We start from the raw sequence: 23383 nt of genomic DNA on the forward strand, positions 1-23383 counted from the left end.
AACCCACTTATTTAGCAGACTGGAAAACTTAAGTGAATTTTGTTTTTCTAATTCGAAATGTTAAGTGTGACAGTGGTCAACTCAAGAAGCTGAAATTTTCCTTCTCTGCCTAATTTAATGAGGTGAACCAAATGACCCTTAGGGGGCCAACTCTAATATCAACGCTACTGGAATTTTTTATAGCTACTTCAAGTATTAGTCTGTACAGACTTATTATTATTGTTGTTATTATTATGCTAGTAACTAGCATTTATTAACCACTTAACCACGTGCAACATTCTGGGCTAAATGCTTTTCATATACTTCCTCATTGAATCTTCCAAGTAATCCTTTGCAGTAGGTGCAGTTTTTAATCCTAATTTTACGGATGAAGAAAATTGTACTCAGAGAGGTTAATAATTGGCCAAAAGTACAACCAGCTAGGTGTCACAGGTGCAACTAGCTGGGGCCGGTGTTACAGGTGGTAAAGTAATTTACCAAGACAGTTGTAGGTAAAGAAAGGCAGATTTATTAGAGAAAGTATGAAAATGTGTTGCAAGGTTGCAACCGGCAGCACAGCAGAGAAGGGGCTGTGTAGAGGCAGGGTGCAACTGGAGCGAAGTTTTATAGGGTTGTGCTGGAGGGAGCTGCTGTGCTGAAGGAGGTCATTGTGCCCACAGAACAAGGTCATTGTGCCAGGAAGAAGTCATTGCTTGTGATTTCCCATTTCTCAGAACAATTGTTCATTGTTCTTCCCCACCTGGGGCTCTCTCCCACTGGGGACCCCTTCCTCATTGTTGAACCAAGGTTTGAAAACAGACAGCCTGGATTCGAAAATTCCTTATCACTGTTCTATTCCACCTCATATTACTTTTCTGAAGGAAAATTTTTCTGTAGTTTACTCTCTTTTACTATATGAAAACCAGAAAGTAGTAGAAAGATAACATTGCATTTTGTTAGCTTTAAAAAAAATCCGTTCACCATGTATTGTTCCTTTATGCCCTTATTTATGGCATCTCCTGATCATATGGAACATATTTGAGGAAGCCAAAACTCCTACAAGCATGCTCAATATCCTATACAAACTCAGTCCCCAAGGAAGGTACCCAAGAGTACATTGCTCTGTAAACTCTGAGACTGTATTCCTAACTTGTAGAAGGCAGAATTGTAACCAAAGATGGTCTTTCACGAAGCCATCTGTGTTCATCAGTATTCTGCCCTAGAGAAGTTCTGGGTCAGATCTTATTTCAGGTCAGCTCGTCTTTGCTCTGGAGTGAAATGGAATGAATGAGAATGTCTTCCCAGAAGCCATGTGCAGGGTCGCTTCAGATGCTGGAGAATTTCCGGTAAGGAAGAGAATCAAAGGATCAGGATGAAATTCTTACAGGCCAACTTGGAACAAGCCACATCCTTTATTTTTTAATGTAGTTGGGCATTTACAATTGATCTTTGACCTGTTGGTGCAACTAGATATGCTACATGGTTTCCTTTTCTGAATAGGAGTTCCTTATTTTTATACTTGAATTGTGTCGCCAGTAACTTTTCCAGGAAATATATAAAGTACAATTATTTGGCTACTTTTTTATTTTAGATTTCGTGATTTATTCAATAAATTAGAGACCAGAAACATCAACCCCTGGGAACTTTGAAATATATTTTTAATGTGAAAATACAATGTGTTAGTGTCCAAGAGCTTCCCTAACAAAATACCACACACGGGGTAGCTTAAAACAACCGAAATTTATTCTCCCACAACTCTGGAGACTGGAAGTTCAAAATTAAAGAGTCTAGGGTTGGTTTCTTCCAGAGACTTTGGAGTAGAATCTGCCTCAGATCTCTCTCCTACCTTCTGGTGATGGCTGGCAGTCCTTGGCTTGTAGACCTATCACTCCAGTCTCTGCCTTCACCTTCACATGGCATTTTCTCTGTGTCTCTGTGTTGTAGGAAAATCTGGGTTCTTGTCACATGACCAGGTTGATTTAGGCACGCAGACACTTTGAAGGGTGAGGGGTTATAGAATTTATCTGGCATAAAGGAAAAAGACTCTCAGCAAAGTGAGAGGGGTTCCTGTTAACAGGTCCCCATCTCACAGACTGAATCCCAGGTTACCACCCAGGAAAAGGAGAGGCCAGGCTGCTCCCCACTGCAAACAGCAGGAACTTCCATAGCTCCATCCCATTCTTCCAGTGCACAGGCTGGTTAGAGGGTCTCTGGGGACCCCATTACACTTGGCTGTCTCATTTGTGTCTCCACATGGTCATCTTCTTATAAGAACCAGTCATACTGCAATAGGGAACAACCTTACTCTAGTATGATTTTAACATAACTTAAGTAATTACATCTGCAGCAACCTTATTTCCAAATAAATTCACGTGCTGAGGTACTGGAGATTGGAACTTGAACATATCTTTGTGTGTGTGTGTTTTGGGGGGTGGTGCACAATTTGACCCATAACACATAACATACATTACATAGTATATAAACTATATATGTACATTTTTTTTAATTGTTGTAAAGCCATCACCATCTAATCACACCCTTGGTCAAGAAATTAGATACTCTTAGCCCCAGAAAATCCTTCCATTTTCCAATTTTTGAACTTTGAATAAATGGAATCATAAACACAAATTCTTTTGACTTGCTTCTTTCACTCAACATTGTATTGGTGAAAATAATCTGTCTTGTGCTGTTTAGTTCTCATTTGTTCATTTTATTATGTCTGTCTTTTAGCATGAGTAATCCACAATTTATCCATTCAACTGGAGATGGGCATAGCCCGTGTCAGGCTATCCCAAGCACTGATGTCATGGGCATTCTTGCACATTCTTGTACTCTGGTGCTCACCTGCAGGGGTTTCTCTGGGCTCTACATCTATGAGTGGAATTGCTGGGTCACTGGGTATGCATATCTTCAACTTCATTAAGTACTGTCAAATAAGCAGTTGTACCAGCTTATACTCCGATAAGCCATGGGTGAAGGTTTCTCATTGTATTACATCCTTATCAACATTGGTATTTTCCGTCTATTTAATTTTAGCCAATTTGTTGGTTGCAGAGTGATATCTCATTGCATTTGAATGGTTTCCCTAATTACCAATGAAGTTAGACACGTTAATATTTTTACTGACCAACAGTGCTTTTATATTACTCTTATAAGCATTTCCATGTTATTATACAGTCATTTTAAACATAATTTAAAATAACTACATACTCCTTAGAGTAAGTTTACCCTACTGTGATGATTTTTTCCAAAATTTTCATCTTAAAATTAATACTACAATTAATAATTTTGTATGTAAATTTTAGGATTATTTCCTTGGAATAAATTCCCCCAAAATAGAATTATTAAGCTGAAACATTTGAACTATGTTAAGAGTCTTTATTAATAAGTACCAAAAGTTATATTTTTATCTCTGTGATGCATAAGACTACTTACTTCACTAACCAGTATATTTCACATTTAAAGAGAAATTCTTGCGGAAAAAAGTCTTATTTTTTAAAATCCGAATTCATTTGATTATTAGAGTTTAGACACTTTCTCTGTGATTATTAACTAATGGTATTTCTTTTTTAGTTAATTGTCCAAATTTAGTTCATTGTCTCTTTATTAGGTGAAATCATTCTGCTTTGTTTGCACTTTTATGAGCTCTTCATCAAGATATAAGCTTATGCTATCATAATTGCTATAAACATTGTAACCAGTTTGATTTTTCCTAAACACAGTGATGTTAACTTTTGATTGTCAAGTTTTCCCTTGCCTTTTCCTTTGTACCAGAATGTCCTACTCCTTTCAGAAGCTGCATAACAATCTCGATTAATTATAATCTAGTTTTTATAAATGTTAAAAAAATGTTTAAAATTTGATTCGTCTGGATTTTATTTTGGTGTACACATCAATTTAGGAAGAATTGACATTCTTACAGTATGGAGTCCTTCCATGCAGACATACAGTCTGTTTCTCTAAAAAGTTTTCTTTACATTTCTATAAACTATACCCTATAAAATTTGCAGCAGTTTTCATTCTAAGCGGGCAGAGTACATTGTTTCTGGGGTAAAGTGACTTTTAATGGGAGAAGTTCCTTCATGAACCTTTTAATTTATACAAGAGGGTCTCCAGAACTAGTCTAGAATTATAGTAAATGAGACAAATAAAAAATTAAATTTTCTCTGCATGATAAAGAAGAAGGAATTTTCAGATTTCATCTGTGGGCAAAAGAAACACTGGTTTGTGTGCACTGAGAATGGGATGAACAGGACAGATAGGATAAGAATTTCAGCAGAGAAGATGGAGACCCCTTCCTGTCCTGATGGTCTTGATTTCTTGAAGAGCCTTTGTGTGGAAAGAAACTGTACGAAATGGGAGGACCAACTCAGCTAAGTGCTTCCCAACCCTTCCAGACGCTTCCTATGCTGCAGTGTAAGCCATAGACAGTATCATCTACACATAATCTTTTAAAAATAAATATAATGCCCTGGCTAACATGTAGAGGCAAATTTATGATTGTTACAAATAATATAAATAAACTACAGTGATGTAGTGTGAAATTCAATATGTTAATATTTAGGAAAGATTATCCTAAATGATATAATGAAATATTATTTGCTTGAACCCATGTGTAGAATCTGAACAGCTACATATTCGAACTGATAGAGGTGTTTTATATTGTAATTCAAATACCACGAGCATCATTGCCATCATGAATGGTATTCCAAAATAAAAAAAAATTATTGGTAAAGTTCTAATAAATCAAAGTTCAGCCTCACCTTGATTTATACCATAGCTGCATTTCTAGAAATGCAGCTGTAGTTATTTAAAATGCTATAGTTATTTAAAAACTCAAAAATTATTTTGTGTTTATATATAAAAGAGAGAACTCCGTTGTGTTACTGCATCTAAATATCTATTATTACACCAGCACCAAATCTAAGACTTTAATGAATTATGAAATAGTGAAACATAGCGAAAATTCCAGAAAATATTGACACCTGTATACCATACTCATATTTGACTGAATTTAATTATTGCCATATTTGCTTTAGTTTTCTTCTGTCCTACGAGTTTACAGAAAACCCTAGCCCTTTTCTTTCTTCTTCCTCCCATTATTTTTTCCTCCACAGAGATAACTACTATTCTAAAATTGATGCTTGTCATTGCTTGGTAAATTTTTGTTCTTTTTACTATTTATATGTGTATCCATTTAAAAATAAACTATTATTTTGTGTTAAAAAAACTATTATTTTGTGTTTTAAAAAACTATATACGTTGTATCTCACTTTTGCAACCTGTTTTTATCCATCACAACATGTCTTTGAATAGAGGACTGTTGTTTTTTTTTTTTAATTTCAACTGCTGAACAGAATTACCTTGTATAAACCACAGTTTAGCTATTCCTTTACGAAGGATGGTAAAGTTGTTTTAGCTTTTTCCCAATAGTAAATATCTTTCAAATTGTGCAGTAGTTACTTGAGAGGAAGAAATAGAATTACTGGGAAGTGATGTATGAACATTTTCAACCATATTAAATTATATTCATCACTGTATATATCAATGTATATGTCCATCAGTAGAGTTTAAAGGTTCAAAATCATTTCCAACATTTGATACTCTCAAACTTCTTAGTGTTTGCTAATTAAATGGTATTTTGATTTAATTTGCATTCTCCTGATTACCAGTAAAGTGTATTCTTATATGTTTACAGGCCACAGAATCTCACATGTAAGAATTGTTTCTTCATAGCTTCTGCCCATTTTTCATTGGGTTGTGCTTTTCTTATTTATTTTTCATAATAAAGGTCATATTCAAAAAGGAAACATTTCTTTATGTATTGAAAACATAATCAGAATATATAAAGATCTACTATGAAGGAAATGATAAAATTTTTATTGAAGGCAAAAGACTCAATAAATGGAAAGTTTTACTATGTTCATAAATAGAAAGACTCATTATTGTAAAGATGGCAATTCTTTCAGAATTAATCTATAAATTCAATGCAATTCAAACATTTTTCCCCACAAAATTTGCAGAATAAAGAGCAAAAATAACAAATCAATTGTGGAAAAGTGAAGTAAAAAGAATCAGAAAGAAAATTTTTTTTAAATTAAAAAAGAATAAGATGGAAAGAAAAGACAGTGAATAAGGGGTACTTACCCCACCAAATATCAAAGCAAACTAATTAAAATAATGTGGTGTTGATGCATAAAGAGAAAACTGGATCAATGAAATAGAATGTAAAGCCTAGAAACAGACCTATCTACAGAAAGCATTTGTAATGATAGGTGTGGCAGTGGATAAATAATGGACTATTAATAAAGGTATTGGAACCAAAGACTAACAATGTTGTAAAAGCACAGATTTCATCTCTAGTGTGTGTGGATGGGAATGGGGGGTGGGGAGTGGGAGTGCGTGTTTAATTTCAGATAAATTAAAAGCAAATGAAAAGCTAAATAATAAGCTTCTAAGATAAAGGTGTAGAAGTAAGGATTGGAAAAGAATGGGCAATACTCTGTATTCAGTCACTATGGTTCCAGAATACCCTCTCAACTTATTTACTTTTGATGGGCACATTTTTAGCCAAGGCTTCTATTAGATCTGAAACAACAGAGCATTATTTTTTTATTCTTCCACCAGTTGAGCTTGTTTGTATACTTTCCAATAAACCTGAGTTTGTAGACAGAGTGTTAATTGTTTTCACTTTGTTCAGTCTCTTAGTTGGCTGGAAGAGTTGGAGAGGTGAACAGCTGTTCACCTGAACAATTGTTCAGGTGAACAGCTGTTAATGGTATACTTTGTTTCTGCTCCCTTTGTCCGTAACTTCCTTAAAGATTCTGCAGTGCAGTACCCACCACCGTGTCAGAGGCACATGTGCCCCTGTTGGGGGGACACTTTCAAAATTCAGAATTCAAATTATTCCTTGACTCAGGGATATAGCATTTCATTGAATATAATGCCCCAGCACTGAAATTTAATATTTTATTAAAGGTTTTTCTGGGCTTAGATGTTTTCATTAATTTTACCAAACTGAACCTACCCATTTCATCCCCAAACAAAGGCATGTTTTTTAGATGAAGATTTTTTTCTTCTACTCTGTTTTGAAACATTGCTATTCAAAAAGAAAACATCTCTTTATGTATTGAAAACTATAAAACCATTTTTGCTTAAAATATTCACCACCCACCAATTATCAAGTAAGTTAAAGTCAATGAAAAAAAAAATCCCCTCTCACAGTTTTTAACTCCAGTCCTCAAATGCATGACTTAAAACATAATAAATCACTAATGGCTGCCTTTTTAACATCACCTTAAAAAATTACACTTTTCTTAGAAAAGGTATTAAGACAGGTCAGAAAGACCGTGGAGAAAATATTATCATGGTTTATTAGTAAGGATTTGAGAAGGAATTTGGTTCCATTTACTATAACTTCAGGTAGAAGTTCAGAATCCTCATTAGTTGTTTATTTTATCTGAGATGTTTGATCCTTATTGGTTTACACTTGCTCTCATCACCTTGACCTGAACCTGCCTCAGTACAAAACCCTGCTGGGCTGGTATAGGCTTCTGTGCAGATAAAGAACAGCACATTTGTCATGCGTTCTTTTATGAAAATATTAATTGTGTCTGCTATTTTTTGAGCACTCACCAAGAGTTTTACATATATTGTCTCGCTTACTTTTCACAGCACAAATTATTTAGAAATATCTATTATTCAAAGGTTAGATCCCTTTTATTCTATTCAGGGCTTTTCATTTTCTGCATGTTCTGGAATTATTTCTTAAGTCTGCTTCTTTGTCAAGGATGCAATTTTGTAGTGTCGAGTATGTTATGAACTGTCACCAAAGCATATTTTCAGTTGGCTGCTTTTTTCTAGTTTCAATTTTGCCCTTTCAGTCTACATTCTATGGCAAATATATTCTCTTGTGTCTTCCATAGTCTTGTCTCAAATGAAATCTTAAATAAAATACCATTTCCTTTAAGTTCTCATTTATCTAATACTCACATTCTCTAGAGTCTGGGGTTGAGAACTACCTTCTTCTAGAGCAACAAGAACCATTAATTCCTCACCTGTGCACCTCATTCTTTAAGATTTATGTTGTCCAGTGAAATTACTCTTTATTTCTTCTTATCTATAATCTTACTAACTCCCAGTGACTCTCTCATTTTCCCTGAAGGCACAGGTGTCTGGCTCAAGTCTTTCTTTTATCTCTGTCCTGATGTCACCCTGCGAAATCTTTGTGGATGGCCCATCCAACACACTTGCACTCACAATTCTAAACCTTCTGGGGCAAATTGTATGGCAATGATAAAAAATCTCATTGGTCGTTCCTGCAGTGGAATCCCTATTAAAGATTTGTACATCATCTTGTTGGACTCAGTTTGAGTTCGTGGTTCCAGTTGCCCAGTTTCATCTCTATCTTACCCTTATCTAGGTATCTAGGTCATTCAACTCTTTCTTCAGTGCCAATATAGTCTAATTTTTTTCCTTAGGTTAGGATTTAATCAGAATAAACTTAATTATGCTGTTGTAAAGACACTCATATTTCAGTGGCTTAGAGCAACAGAAGGTTATTTCTCACTGTCACATAGTGCACTGCAGTTCCAAGGGGCAATTCAGAATCAAGGCCCTCCATTTCATTTCTCAGGGCCCCAAGGTGCCTCGGTCTTATGGCTTCGCCACCTCTACCTGAGGCTTACCCCACTATCACAATACAATGGGGAGAAAAGACTTTAAAAATCCCTCATGGACTTTTCATTGTCTAAGCCTGGAAGCCACTCTCATTTCTTTTGTTCATATGTCATTAGATAGAAGAGACATATGCCTGCTGAACTTCAAGGGGAGTAGAAGAAAGTGTGGTCTTCCAAGAGCCTGGAGTGGAAGAGAACTAGATATTGGTGAAAACTAGTTATCTCTACCATTGCTTAATTGAGTTTCTGTGGGTTTTGGTAAAACAAACAGAAAATGCTGACTAATTCAGCATCTTTACCTTCTGTCTATCATTTTAGGGGAAGTAGGGTCTCTCCTCCAATTTAAGACCAACACCTTCCTCTTTGCAATTGATCATACACCCAGCAGTAGAACGTTGCTCCACAAGTAATTTATCTCTATTATTTACCCAACATCTCCATTCCCATGGACTCTTTGCCCTCATTTTCTAAACATACTTAAGCTTTTGCAACTCTTTTCTCCCTTTTAGCTAACCTCCAATTTGTTTCTATTGCTTTTTGTTTGAACTCCTTGAAAGGGTGGACTCTTTTCTGCATCCACTGTCTCACCACCCATACACTCCTCAGTCCATCAAACCTTGCCTCTGTCCCCACACTCCACTGGAACTGCTCAGACGAAGATCACTAGTGGCCTGTAATTGATTATCTACATTTTTCAACCTTCCAGTTACCACACTTCTCTACTACATCTAATGGTATTGATGACTCATTTCTTGAAATTCTTTTTTTTTTTTTTTTCAGTTTCCTTGGGTGTGCTTTCTTCTCCCTCTCTGAAAGCAAAGTCTGTGATGATTTTTCTGTGATTTCCTTTCTTCTCACTCCCTAAATTTTTGCTTCACTTTGGGCATCATCATTTGCTTCTTGCACTTCCTATTATACATAACTTCCTTGAGCAATCAAAACTACTATTTTCTCTTTATCTGTGAACAGACAGGTCCCCAAATTCTATCATCATATATATGATAAAAGACTCATATCTAGAATACACAAAGAACTATTAAAGCTAGACCTGGCATGGTGGCTCACGTCTGTAGTCCCAGCATTTGGGGAGTCTGAGGCAGGAGGATTGCCTGAGCCCAGGAATTTGAGGTTACAGTGAGTTATGACGGCTCCACTGCACCTCAGCCTGGGCAACAGAGTGAGAACCTGTCTCCAACAATAACAACAACAAAAATAGAACTATTACAACTCAATAGAAAAAGCCAAATAACCCAATTTAAAAATGGATAAAGTATATAAACAGACATTTCTACAAGAACAAACCACGCAAATGATCATTAACACAGGGATAGGAAACACTTTCATTCTGGACATGAAAAGCTTGAGAGGATAACTAAACATCCATTGGAGACAGATTATATATAGTTGGACAGATGAGTCTGGAGTTCAGAGCAGAGGCTCAAGCTAGAGATACCAAGCTGAAAGTGAACACCATTTGACGACATGTGAAGTCACAGAAGCAGATGGGATCACACGGGTTTGAGTTCAGATAGAGAAAAGGGCCTCTTAGACTGAGCCCTAGGACATGCAAATATTTAAACATAGAAAAGCATAACAGATCCAGCAAATAAGACTGAACAAAGACCAGTGAAGGAATAGAAAAACAGCTCGGCTTTATAAATGCTTATTAAACCAAACTTTTTGACACTTGGTCTGCTCTCATAACAAGTTTCTTCTTCTTTAACAGCTACTTGTATTTTTTAAGCCATATTGAAAACAGGAAGCAAATATCACAAACTATTTCCCCTGTCTCCTGAAGCAAATCTTTTTCATATCAAAGTTTATCTGCCAACTCCACAGAATATTGCTTCTCATCCTTTGGGAGACACATTTTTTTCATTGAACCCATGTTTATTTATCATTTTGTTTATTTTTAATTTACTCAACCTTAAAGAAAAGATATCTTTCTAGACATGCTATTGGAGAATAACCAAGATGCAGACACTGAGCTCAGTCACCCTGTATTTATTTTATTTTTTATCTTTTTAATTCCAAAAAAACATTGATAAAAATTTTGCAAAGTAACCATAGATAAGACTGAATAACTCAGACTTTGGAATACGTACCATTACTGTATTATTTTGCACTAATCTGTTGGGCTCATGAAATCAGACCATATATTATGGTCAGAAAGGTGTTTTCATTGAAGGAAATTAATGCTGCTATTATCATTCAACTGAAAAAGAGGTTAACCCTGAGGAAGACTGATTATTTTTAGAGGTTGCAAGTTTGGATAAAGTGATAAGGACTTCTTCCTCCACTCAGGGACAAAATTCTGTCTCTTCTGGACTCAAAGGCAAGAGGAGGCCTGGACCAGCCCTAGGGGTAGAGGTGAATGGCCCTGGCTCATGGAGGCAGGACTGGAGTGAAACAGGGAGATGACATGGCATGAAGGAGAGTGGTATCAATGGGGCATTGGGTTATCAGAAGCTAATTGTATGAGAAGGAATTCATCAAGAAACAGTGAGCCTACTTTTTTGAGTGGCAGAAACAGCAGCAAAAGCAAGGGTGATGATGCCCATCTCTGGAGCAGCCAGCATCTTTGATAGTAAGTAAGGAGTCCTTTAGTCCAGGGGGAATACCAGGGTTTATTCTACAACCAGTGCCTTACAGAAAGAGCAACTGCAGCTGGGCGCAGTGGCTCACGCCTGTAGTCCCAGCACTTTGGGAGGCCAAGGTCGGGGGGATCACAAGGTCAAGAGATTGAGACCATCCTGGCCAACATGGGGTAACCCCATCTCTATGAAAAACACAAAAGTTAGCTGGGCTTGGTGGCACATGCCTATAATCCCAGCTACTCAGGAGGCGGAGGCAGGAGAATCACTTGAACACAGGATGCAGAGGTTGCAGTGAACAGAGATCACACCACTGCACTCCAACCTGGTGACAGAATGAGACTCTGTCTTAAAAAAAAAAAAAGAGAGAGAAAAGAAAAGAAAAGAGAAAGAAGAAAGAAAGAAAGAAAGAAAGAGAAAGAAAGGAAGGAAGAGAGAGAAAGAAAGAAAAGAAAGAAAGGAAAGAAAGAAAGAAAGAAAAAGAAAGAAAGGAAGGAAGGAAGGAAGGAAGGGAAGGAAGGAAGGAAGGAAGAAAGAAAGAGAGGGAGAGAGAAAGAAAGAAAGAAAGAAAGAAAGAAAGAAAGAAAGAAAGAAAGAAAGAAAGAAAGAAAGACAAGAAAGAAAGAAATGCTTGGACAGAGGTTGTCTCTGCTGGGAATTCATATAAGGAAGGAGTACCCTGAAGAAACAAGATTCCCTGCTAACACAGTATGTGGAGGACCACAGTTGTTAAACACAGGAGTACCTAGGTGTGATATTGTCTATGTCACCGGCTGGTGAAACTAGAGCTATGGCTACATAAAGGTTTAGAACAGCCCCTTAGGTGAATTGAAGAGGGAAGTTTTTTCTCCAGCTCCCTTTGCATTTCTGCCCTTATCTCAGTCCATCATCTCCTTAGGTCTCATAGAGGCCAAGTCCCCTTCACACTTTGGATGGAATTAAGCAAAAGCCTTCACAATTTTTGTCTGTTTCTTGCAGAAAGGCCATTTCGGAATTATCTTCCCCTGCATAGTCAGGGTAAGGCTCCCTCTATGCTGGGCCAGAATATTTTCATGGACTCCAGGTTGCGCTTCTTTGTACCATCTTCATCACTGAGAAATGGGTAAGATGGGTAGTGACTAATCACCTGACAGTATCTTTTTGAATACCTGACAAGTTGCATGCCTGTCAGAATGATGAATTTAAAGGGAGGGAGAATTTGTGTGCCCTGAAGCCAGACACTGAACATGTCAGTCAACCTCTTCCTCTAACTCTTGGAGGGGTTGTCTGTCCATTTTGTTTAAGAGGGACATCCAAATTCATTCCCTTTTATGATGTAATTAATAGAAATTTCACCATTCTTTGGTTTATAGTTTGTTCACATATTTAGTTTACATATAGCTATTGCTAAAGGGCTTTGGTAAGTTTTTCTGTATTTTTATAGATGATTTAATAGTAGGCAGGGAATGGTGTATTAGAGGTGTCTATGGTCTGTGCTAATCTAGAAGGATAGTACTGTGGCAAAGTTATAGTGTCGTAAGACAGAAATTCAAGTAATCAACAAGGAAGCCCAGACTGAGTAGAGAAAGAAATGACGTTAAGAGAGAGTGAGAGACCTGTATACAAAAAGGGGCAAGGAACTGGAGTTCTGAAGACATTAAAGAATTGGTGCAGTGTACTGAGAGAGAATGATGGAAAGATAAGAAGAGAAAATACTGGAGGGCCATAAAGGGCCAAGGATGAGATCATGTGAGTGCATAGCTGACCTGGAGTGAAATGAAGATTGTTAGAATTGTGGAGGTCCAGGAGTTGTGAGGGTGATTTTGGACTGGTAATTTATGCCAGCATCGAAATCCTTCGTGGATGACGGCAGAATTAGATAAATGGACCAGAATTGAGAGACAGATGACCAAGTCCTCAAAAGGAAATCACTTACATTATAGCAGATAGTAATGCCTAGGATGCCTAGGATGGGTAGGTGAGAGTCCTAGTTTCTTATTGCTGCTGTCACAAGTTACCACAAACTAGGCAGCTGAAAACAACACAAATTGATTATTTACATTTATGCAGGTCAGAAGTCTGACACAAGTCTCAGTGGATGTAATGGTTAATTTTATGTATCAGCTTGGCTGGGCTATGCTGCTTAGCTATTTGGTCAAACAATATTCTGGATGTTTCTGTGATGTTGTTTTTCTGGATGAGATTCTCATGTAAATCAGCAAACTTTGAGTTAAAAACAGATTGTTCTCCTTAATGTGGGTGGGCTTCATCCACTCCGTTGAAAGTCTTAATAGAACGAAGACTGACCTCCCACAAGCAAGGATGGGCTCTGGCAACAGACTGTATCTATTCCCTAGGTCTCCAGCCTACTGGCCTTCCCTCCAGATTTCAGACTTGCACCTCCACATTGCATGGGCCAATTCCTTCAAATAAATCATTCCCTCTCTCCGAACACACACACACACACACACACTCTATTGGCTCGATTTCTTAAAAAAAACAAAAAAAAAAAACCCTTACAGTGGGCTAAGATCGAAGTCAACCAGAATATATAGAAGAGTCCATTTCCTTACCTTTTCCAGCTTCTAGAGGCTTCCCACATTTCGTGACCATGGCCTCCTTCCTCCATCTTCAAAGCTAACAATGGTGGGTAGAATCTCTTATACATCCTATCTCTCTGACCTTCCTTCTATAGCCACATTTCCTCTAAATATAGCCAAAAAAGGTCCTCTGATTTTAAAGAGACAGGACCAACATGGATAATCCAAGATAACCTCCTCATCTCAAAGTTCTTAATTTAATCACATCTGCAAAGTGCTTTTTTTTTTTTTTTTTTTTTTTTTTTGCCATATCAAGTAACATGTAATCACAGGCCCCAGGGATGAGGACTTAGACATCTTTGGAGGGTCGTTTTTCTGCCTAACACAGTGATAGAATCTGCCTTCAGAAGAGAAGCTGGAAAGAAGACTGATGTACACAGGGCTAAATGGAGGTCTTGCTGCACCAAATGTGACTTCCCCTTCTAGCTATAGGCCTTAATTTCATTCTTCTAAGCCAGCATTACCCAAAGTCTGCTCTGTGGCAAATTAGTATTGCAAGATGGGTTAAAAATAAAAGCTCTGTGGTTAAATAAATGTGTAGATTTTATGTACCTTTGTATCTTTACAATTCACATTAGCATATGAAAGATTCTGAGAAGTTTATGATGAGGAAGTCTATCCAGTTTAACATGGGTTTTCCAGGGCTTATTTTTCCAAGGAATTCTCTTTTTGACACACCTATTAACAGCTTCAGCATCATTGCTTAATACAGTGGACTTTGGGAAATGCATTTCTAGACAACACAAAGATACTTTCACAGGTCCAGGGATGGGGGAAAAGAGCCTTACATAATCCATAAAGCCTTGCTGGAGTTCCCTAGAATCAACTTGAATTATCCATAGCCCCATTTAGTAGGTGAGGGCTAAGATTCAAAGAAGTTAAATTTTGCCCTCATGAATGGAATAGTCAAGGTCTGAACCCAGTCCGTCTTACTCCAGAACCTTCACTTTTAAGCACTGTACTTGAGTTCCTCTTTTCACATCAAGCCATGTTCCAGCCTCCTGGCCAGCCCTTGGTTGAACACCACCCCTGGTCTAATAGGCTACAGCATGGGAGGATCAAGTGTTACAGAAGGTAGCAACCTGTGCTTCCCTTTCATCAGGGGCTGGGAACAAGGCAGTTGTAGAAGAAGCTGAGGGAGTGGCAGGTTTGCTAACTAACATATACAGTCTACAGTGGAGATGAGATTCACAGAATAAGGCAAAAACAGCAAAGTCCCCCAAGGCAGTCCCAAGACTAATTTACATTACAGGACTCTAAGTAGCAAAGGGAAGGCAGCACCACCTAGTGGACAAAAAGAGAGCTCTGTATTGAGTTCACTGCAGTCAAAATCTGGTTTCACTATTAAGCAATTTGTCTCAAGCTCAGTGTTTTAATCTGTAAATTAGGATAACAGTCTTAACCTCATAGGATAGTTGTGAGGATTAGTGAAAGCATAGACAAAGTGCCAGGCATGCAAAATAAATGCCATATCCAGCTGTTGTTATTATTATTATTATTTTTTTTTTTTTGAGACGGAGTTTCGCTCTTGTTGCCCAGGCTGGAGTGCAATGACGAAATCTCAGCTCACCACAACCTCGGCCTCCCAGGTTCAAGCGATTCTCCTGCCTCAGCCTCCCAAGCAGCTGTGATTACAGGGTTATTATTAATTATTAAGTCCAAGCCAATCTTTCTTCACAGCTCTTCCTCCTGCCCCCACCCAGGTTAATTCAACTATGCTTGCAAGAAGTGCACGTACTTCCTACTCTTACCACCCAGGTCTTTGGTTGGTGTGGCCCTCATAATTCAAGAGTGTTGCTGAGGGCTGCCAGAATTCTGAGGCCGCAAGAAAACAAAGCAAAGGGGGCTGGAGTGATTTGCTTTCAGCGGACTCCCTAACTGGGCCTTCCCTGCAGCGTTCACTTCTTGGTGGCTCTCGCTCGGTAGAGGCTGGCTGCCAACAAAATGTTTTGTCTTGGAAAAGAGAGGGGTCCACCGTTATTCTGTCCCCATTAGCTTTCTAATTAGTAAAAACTTCAAGAAGCTGGCATGTGCTTGATTCTTAGCGTCCAATTCTGAGCTTTCATCATTTCCCCTATTTGTATGTTTTCTTGGTTAGCTTAATGGAAAAACCTTCTAAAATTGTTTATAGTATCTTCCATAAGTTATTACTTACAGAAATGACAAAGAAAACACTTACATTTCTGTTTGTAAGTCTGATATCTTTTGCTAAATGGGTGTTTAAAATGTTCAGAGGATAATAAGATCCAGGCTCCCCTAAGTAAGAAACAAATTAAAGAAAAAGTGCTGATAGAAAATAAATAAAGCACAGGCCTAAGGAAATTTCATCCTTCAATTTCCGGTTTCAGATGCTTCCAGTTATAAAACAAAGATAACACATCCAGACTGAAAACTCAGAACGGAAGACACATATGGTTTTTGATTGTAGAATTTAAAGAGAGTCAGTCAGAGAAGGAAACCTATAATGCTAACAGGTGGGAAAGAAGGCTGTGATTACTACTTTTCCTCTGAAAATGCACTTGGGAATCACCTGGCTGCAGTAAGCAACCCAAACTTGAGAAAATTGACCTAAAATTGTCATATAGGTGAGACCAAAACAATTAGTGTTTGGAGAAAAAAAGAAAAATGCTAACATCTAAGTTTAGTGACAGGGATATTTAACATACGCCTAGTTATTTCTATTATTTTAAACCTTGCTATATTACATTGTTGGAGGTAGAAATTAGAAATTGATCAAAGTGTTGCTTTTAATTAAAGAGTTTAATTTTAAGGAAAATGAATTAATGGATTTTCAATATATCTTTTTCAATCACTTATCTACACCCTTGTTGGAGCAAATCCAGAAACCAAAATAAAGGCATGATACTTAAAAGGAAAGGATCAGTTTCTGTGTTGAGAGTGTGCTTTGCAACTGCAGTTCTTCATGTTAGAAAACGACAGAATGGGGATAAACAATTGCCTTGATGGGACTCATTTCGGAAGAAACATCCACAGTTTTTCATGTCTTTTAATTAAACACACTTCTAATATACCCAGCTGCCTTCTCATTTTTGTTTTTAAGAAAAGCCTTTAAAAAAATCTTAGGATAGTTAATTTTTTAAGCTAATAGGATTCTGATTTAGCATTTAAGCTTCTCTTTTAGATATTAAGTGGCATCTTAGCACAGTCTTTTCTCCTAATTTTTTAATTAGCCAAATGTCCCAGAAGGACAAGCATTATTCAATTTCCAGCAAGACACAGTGGGAGCATCACGGACCCAAAACAAATAAAATTTGATCTGCTTGAATCTGACAAGCTTTGTGAACTGAGGCCTGATTCAACTTATCTGAGTCTCTGATTCCTCATTTTTTAAATAAGCAGAATAATGTGCAACCTCACATGGTTGTTGCAAGGATTAAATGAAACATTTTATTTTCAAGTACCTGACATAGCCACATCATAGATGCTTAATATATGTTATTTTCCTTTCAGTTTTCCCCTTCATATGCATATATGCTGGCAACATCAATTTCCTTTATATGTAGCGCCGATGCTGTTAACTTTATTAAGCTAGATTTTCCATTAAGCATTTATCCTTATTCATTAGCTAGGAGGACTGACGCACAAAGATATTAAATTATTTACTCAAGTTTAATGAATGAAATTGAAAACCCTTTTCCTCTGCTTAACATGAATGTGCCCTTTTCAGTATGCAGAGCTTTGTTGCATTTATTCAGAAGCTATTGCTAAGTGCTTAGTTTGGAACAGAGGATTAATGAGCCTGGAGACATGGCGTTGGTCACCATGGCAACCAAACTAGCTTTGCTGTGTTCCAAGCTCAAACAACGGATGTGGGATGCTTAACTTTGGCCTGTGGTATATAGCTGGGTGTTCTTTTTCATATATCTGACTCCCCATTGCTCCTTCCAATTACTCCCTAATTCTTGTGGAAAGATAAATAAAAAGAACACCCCTACTTCTTTAGGGCTTTGCTTTTTCAGCTATACCACCTAATCTCCTTCCCGAATATAATTATCTTCCCATCTGTTTCTTAAGATTTTAGCACCTAACTCACATTACTCCTCTCCTCAAAAATTCCTGACATTATTCTGGGGGGCTTTAATACCGCATGAATGACGCACTCAATCTCCTGGTCTCCCCGTTTCTGAATCTCATTCACTTCAGTTACTTTCTCCTACTCTGACTTGACGACTCCAACCCACAGTCATACCTGGACTGAGTCATTATCTGAAATGTATCTGTCTCCAGAAATCACTGATTCACATATCCAATTCTCTGCCCACAATCTTCTGTCTTTGCATCTTGCTTGTTCAGTGTCCACTATAACCATTCTTGGACTCCATCAGATCCCTCTCTGTGTTCTCTTTGTCCATTAAATGTTCCTTTCTTCTCTCCTTCTCTGTCCAGCTTAGTTCCATATTTTATCATTTTAATAACTTTTGCTGGAACTTTAAATTCCCTTCATCTCTTCATAGCATCTATCTGGGGCCATTATGAGTGACCCTAACCCTGTGTGAACCCAATTATCTGCTGTCTCAGTGCCTGCACCCAAGCAGCTGAGTGCTGTGTGACAAAAACCACCTGTGCCACCTGTGCAAGACTAGTACCATCATAAAGTCAAACATCAAAACTCAATTGGACCCTCCAGACTGCTCGGAAACCCAGTGTTTCTCTGTTTGACTTACTTTCCCGTTCTCTATAATTCCCTATAATAATTATTCTCTATAATTATAGAAAATATATTCTCTCTAACAATTATTTCAAACCTCCTTTTTCGTCAAATCTTTTATACCTCTTCTCTTTTCACTCTCAACTCTCTTCACTTCTTACTTTACATAAAAAATGCCCTTCAAAGGGAAGCTTCCTTAAAGCCTTCCCACCACACACATCAACTCTCATTCTCTCCTTCTCTGCCTCTGGCTACGATAGAACAGAGGTTCTCCTCTCCAAAGTCAATCCTTTTACCTGCTCTGAATCTCATTTCCCAAACTTCTCAGAATCGTCACACCAAAAATTATCCCTACTCTCTTCTTTGTCTTCAATCTCTGCCCTACTGGTGGATTTTTCCATCAGTTTTTTAAATGCTCAGGTTTCTATCATCTAAAATCTAAAAAAAAAAAAATGTTCAAACCCATTTTCCTCTTCATCTACCTTCTCATCTCCTCTTCACAAATACTCTTTAAAAGGCTTGTTCACACTTTCAGACACCCTCCTTTTTAGTTCTCAATCCCCCGCGCTCTGATTTCTGTGTCCATCACTCAACTGATTGGTATAATCTTCAGTTCCATCCATGTCACTAAATCCGATAACAGCTGTTTAACTCTCAACTTACTGGATCTCTCCATAGTATTTAACACTTCTGACTTCTCTCTCCTTCCTGACATACTCTCTTCATATGGGAAAGAAGCAATGTGTACAACTGAGCACGATTTTACTGGTAATGATCATGAAATTGCTCTGGTTCAACTGCACGCTTTTCTCTAGTGCTAGAACTTGTTGTCAATTGAACATTCAATAAATTTTTAACAATCAACAGCCAATATGTACTATGCACTGGGCTCTGCCAAGCAAAACAGTCTCTGCTCTCCTGAAACTTATGGTTTAGTGAGGGAGGCAGATACTAATCAAAGAATTCAACAAATAAATGTAAGTGCCACAAAGGAAAGCTACAATGTGCTATGAGAATACAGAACATAGCATAGGGACCTAATTGAGTTTAAAGGAATTAAGGAAGGCTGATCCTCAGAAGTGAAGTCTGAACTAAGACCTTGCATAGGAGTAGAAGTTTGCTCAGCAAAGAAGAGGAGCAGAGCATTCTAGGTAGCAGATATGCTATATTTGCATCCCCAGCCTTTTCCCCTAACTTAGCACCTGGAATAACGGCACTTAGGTCTTGACTCTCTAGAAAAAAAGCCAGTTAGACTTTTCTTCAGAGAATCTGACCAATCTCAAGAAAAAAAATATTCATAAGAGACTATATCAGAGATTCCTCAGATGAAAGGTCTAGCCAGCTATCCTAGAGCAAAAACACAAACAAACAAAAAACCTCTACGTAGATGATTAGATTCCGAATCAGCTTTTAGTGACTCGGATCTTAAATACAGGCAGACAGCCAAGGATTATAAGACATCTAAGGAAAACCTCTAATATAGTTGACAGAGACAATTAAAACAGAGAAAAACAACCTAGAAAAGATCTCCCAGAAAGTAGAGAATAAAAAATCCTAAAATAGGAGAGACGAGACAATACAAGACAATTAGAGAAACAGTCCAGGGAGGTTTGATGTTCAAATAATAGTAATTCAAGAAAGAGAGCATATAGAAAGCAGAAGAAAAGAACTCACCCAGGAAATAATTCAGGAACATTTTTCAGAACTCATAGACAAGCATTTTGGAATTGAATGGACTCAGTACAAAGGATGAAGATAAACCTACCAAGGCAGTTCATTGTGAAATTTTAGAACATCAAAGACCAAAAGAAAAAAGAATCTAAATTCCCCAGAGAGGAAGATAATAATTCACATAAAAAAATGAAGATGTAAATGGCTTTCAATTTTCCAGGTGCAGTACTGGAAACTAGAAGGCAACGGGGCAATGCCTTCACCATGCTAAAAGAAAATGTTTATGAATCTAGAATTCTACTCTAACTCGGGGGTAGAATTCATGCACTGGGGTGCATGTATAGTCTCACGCACCCTTTCTCAGAAATGTACCAGAGGACATATCTAACCCAAACAGGCAACACACCAAGATTTAGGAAGACTTGTGGTCCAGAAAACAGGGGAGAGGAAAAGGGTGTCCCTGGGATGATAGGGAATGGGGATCCCAGGATGACAGTTGTTCACCAAATGCACATCAACCTGAACCTAGTTGGAGCAGGTCTGAAGACTCCAGAAGGAACTTTTTCAAGAAAATAACATTGATAAAATACCCACTGAGTTTAAATATTTCAGAAAAGATTAAAACTATTGTCTGACCAGGCACAATGCCTCACACCTATAATTCCAGCACTTTGTAGGCCTAGGCAGGAGGATCACTTGAGGCCAGGAGTTAGAGACTAGCCTCATCAAAATAGCAAGACCCTGTCTCTACTAAAAATAATTTTTTAAAAATTAGCCAGGCATGGCCCACGAACCTGTAGTCTCAGCTACTTGGGAGGCTGAGGTGGGAGGATTGCTTGAGCCTGGGAAGTCAAACCTGCAGTGAGCCATGGTCATGCCACTGCATTCTAGCTTGGGTGACAGAGTGAAACCCTGTCTCTAAAAATAAATAAAATAAAATAAAATAAAAATATTGGCAAAAGCTTTGAGGTTAAATAGCAATGAGTATGTAGAAAATTAAGCAAAAGAATGAAATAAGACAGTTTTCTACAGAGATAACAAACATTGTACAAAAAAGAAGCTATCATAGTTGACCACAGCCTCATAGTTATAATATAACTCCATCATAAGGGACAGGGAATGAATAAGTACTTGGGAGGAGGGACATGGATAGAGGAAAAGGAGCCAGATCCTCATTTTCCATTAGAATAAATCAATAGATTCTCATAAAGCTGCTTCTATTGCTACTTATTCTTTTCCACTTTTATGGATAAATAAATGGTATTTATTTAGTAATTTGGAGCTAAATATCAAACTAATCAGCTCAAGGAAGTAAAAGTGGTTGTCTCTGAAGAAGGAATAATCTAGTACTACATTTTTCATAATAAACCTTGAATATGGTATCTTCTTAATGTCTTTTAAACAATTTTCATATTTCTTCCACCTCTTTTGCTAAATATATTTTCTAGGCCCCTTAAATTTCTTGTGATATTATAAATATATCTTTTCTTACATTACAATTTCTAGCTACTTATTTCTGGTATACAGAAATGCAATTGATTTTTGTATATTGATCTTAAATGCACTACCTCTGCTGAACTCAGTTACTAGTTGTAACCATTTAATTGTAGATTTTCTTGGATTTTCTGTGTAGACAAACATTCTGTTTTAAATAATGGCCATTTTGCTTCCTTCTTTTCAGTCATCATACATTATTTATTTTTCTCTTCTGTTTGTGCCAGTTAGGACCTCCAGGACAGGGCTGAAGAGACTGTGATGAGAGCAGAAAAGTTGTTTCATTTGTGATTCTAAAGAGATGCTTCTACAATTTCACCACTCAATAGACTATCAACTTGAAAGCACTGCTTAAGGTTGTGTTTCCTGAAGTGTGGTATGAGTTTTCGTGGAACATTCTTTACGGGACTGGAGTAACTGCTGACTGACTAGGTGTGAGATAGGGACTACAAACTCATTTCAAGTTCACTCACTCAGAGCAGAATGATTGGAGGCAAGGCTTCTGGAAAAAGCAGTGACCAGAAGACATGGCCTTTTAGAGTCATTTTCTGCCATCTGAGAACAGAGGGTCTCTGAGCAGATGGAGGTCAAGAATTTAATTGCCTTTTATTTACTGTTACTGTTACTCTCAATGTATGTCAAGGGATTTTGTGTTTCAATTTTTTATAGTAATATCAAGTTTCCTTTGAAATTAAATTTAATAAGTAATATCAATTTGATGAGAACATTAAATTCGTATTGTACGGGTGGTACTCACAATACAGCAGATGTTGCAAAAATCCTCAGGGTGGTTTGCAAATGACTAACATGGTCAGATTTATGCTATTACAATGTATAACACAGAAGATGAAAAGATGGAACGCGGCGAGGTGGTAAGAGCAGCGTCTGTCCAGCAGGCATATCTATTTCGGATTAAAATGAAGGCCAGTGACATCTTGCCTTACCATGTTCCACTTCATTGACCAGGGAATTTCCTAACATGTGGGTGACTTGTGTCACTGTCAGATAAAGTAGCAGGGAACAGTCTTTTAAAAGGCATGGCCCCCTTTACATTGTCCCCGTGTTACATTCTGCTAAGGAACATTTGAATTTTTATGGCTTTCCTGCAGTAACAAATTTTCTTCCTACTGTCAGGATTTGCTTCATGCAGAGTAAAGCAGGCAGCTTTCATTTTCCTCTTACGAATGGAATAGGTAGAAATAATATGCTGCTTATCAGCCACCTAAACCTGCCCTGACTCTCTTTATTCATAGGGAAATGCAGGATTCAAGGAGAGGACGTTTTTCACCAAGGTAAATAAGCCTTCTCAACTGATGAACATTATTTTACTAATACCAAAGGCAACAAAGGCCAGGAGATGGGGGCATTAAGTAGAAAGGCAAACAGAAAACTAGCAGACAAAATCCAGCGTGGGGATAAAGCAGGCTCTGCAACACTGAAAAAATAGGGGAAAATCCTTTAAGAGAAAATTGGATTCAATTTTTTTGCCTCAATTAGCCTTTTCCACAAAGAGCACTTTTCCACAAACAGCCCATTAAATAGCAAATGAAATTACATCGGTTTTCAGTTGCCATGGCATTGGTTCTTCCTCTAATGGACTTCTGTGGTCCTGAGCTTAATGTTAGCCTGACGTATTTTCCTTGTCTATATGTTGTCTCAATTCCCTCTGTCCAGCTACAAAGTGATGTATTTGAGTTCTCCCCCAGAATATCTATGACA

At 37.6% G+C, this 23383-nt stretch overlaps 1 protein-coding gene across 1 annotated transcript in view; it reads right to left on the bottom strand.

Moving 5' to 3' along the window:
• The window catches only part of ASB4 (ankyrin repeat and SOCS box containing 4), a 54458-nt gene that overhangs the window by 13260 nt on the left and 17815 nt on the right, over positions 1–23383 (bottom strand). The gene's annotated exons all lie outside the window — the stretch shown is intronic.

Source organism: Pongo abelii, chromosome 6 (assembly GCF_028885655.2).
Source record: "Pongo abelii isolate AG06213 chromosome 6, NHGRI_mPonAbe1-v2.0_pri, whole genome shotgun sequence".
Lineage (NCBI taxonomy): Eukaryota > Metazoa > Chordata > Mammalia > Primates > Hominidae > Pongo > Pongo abelii.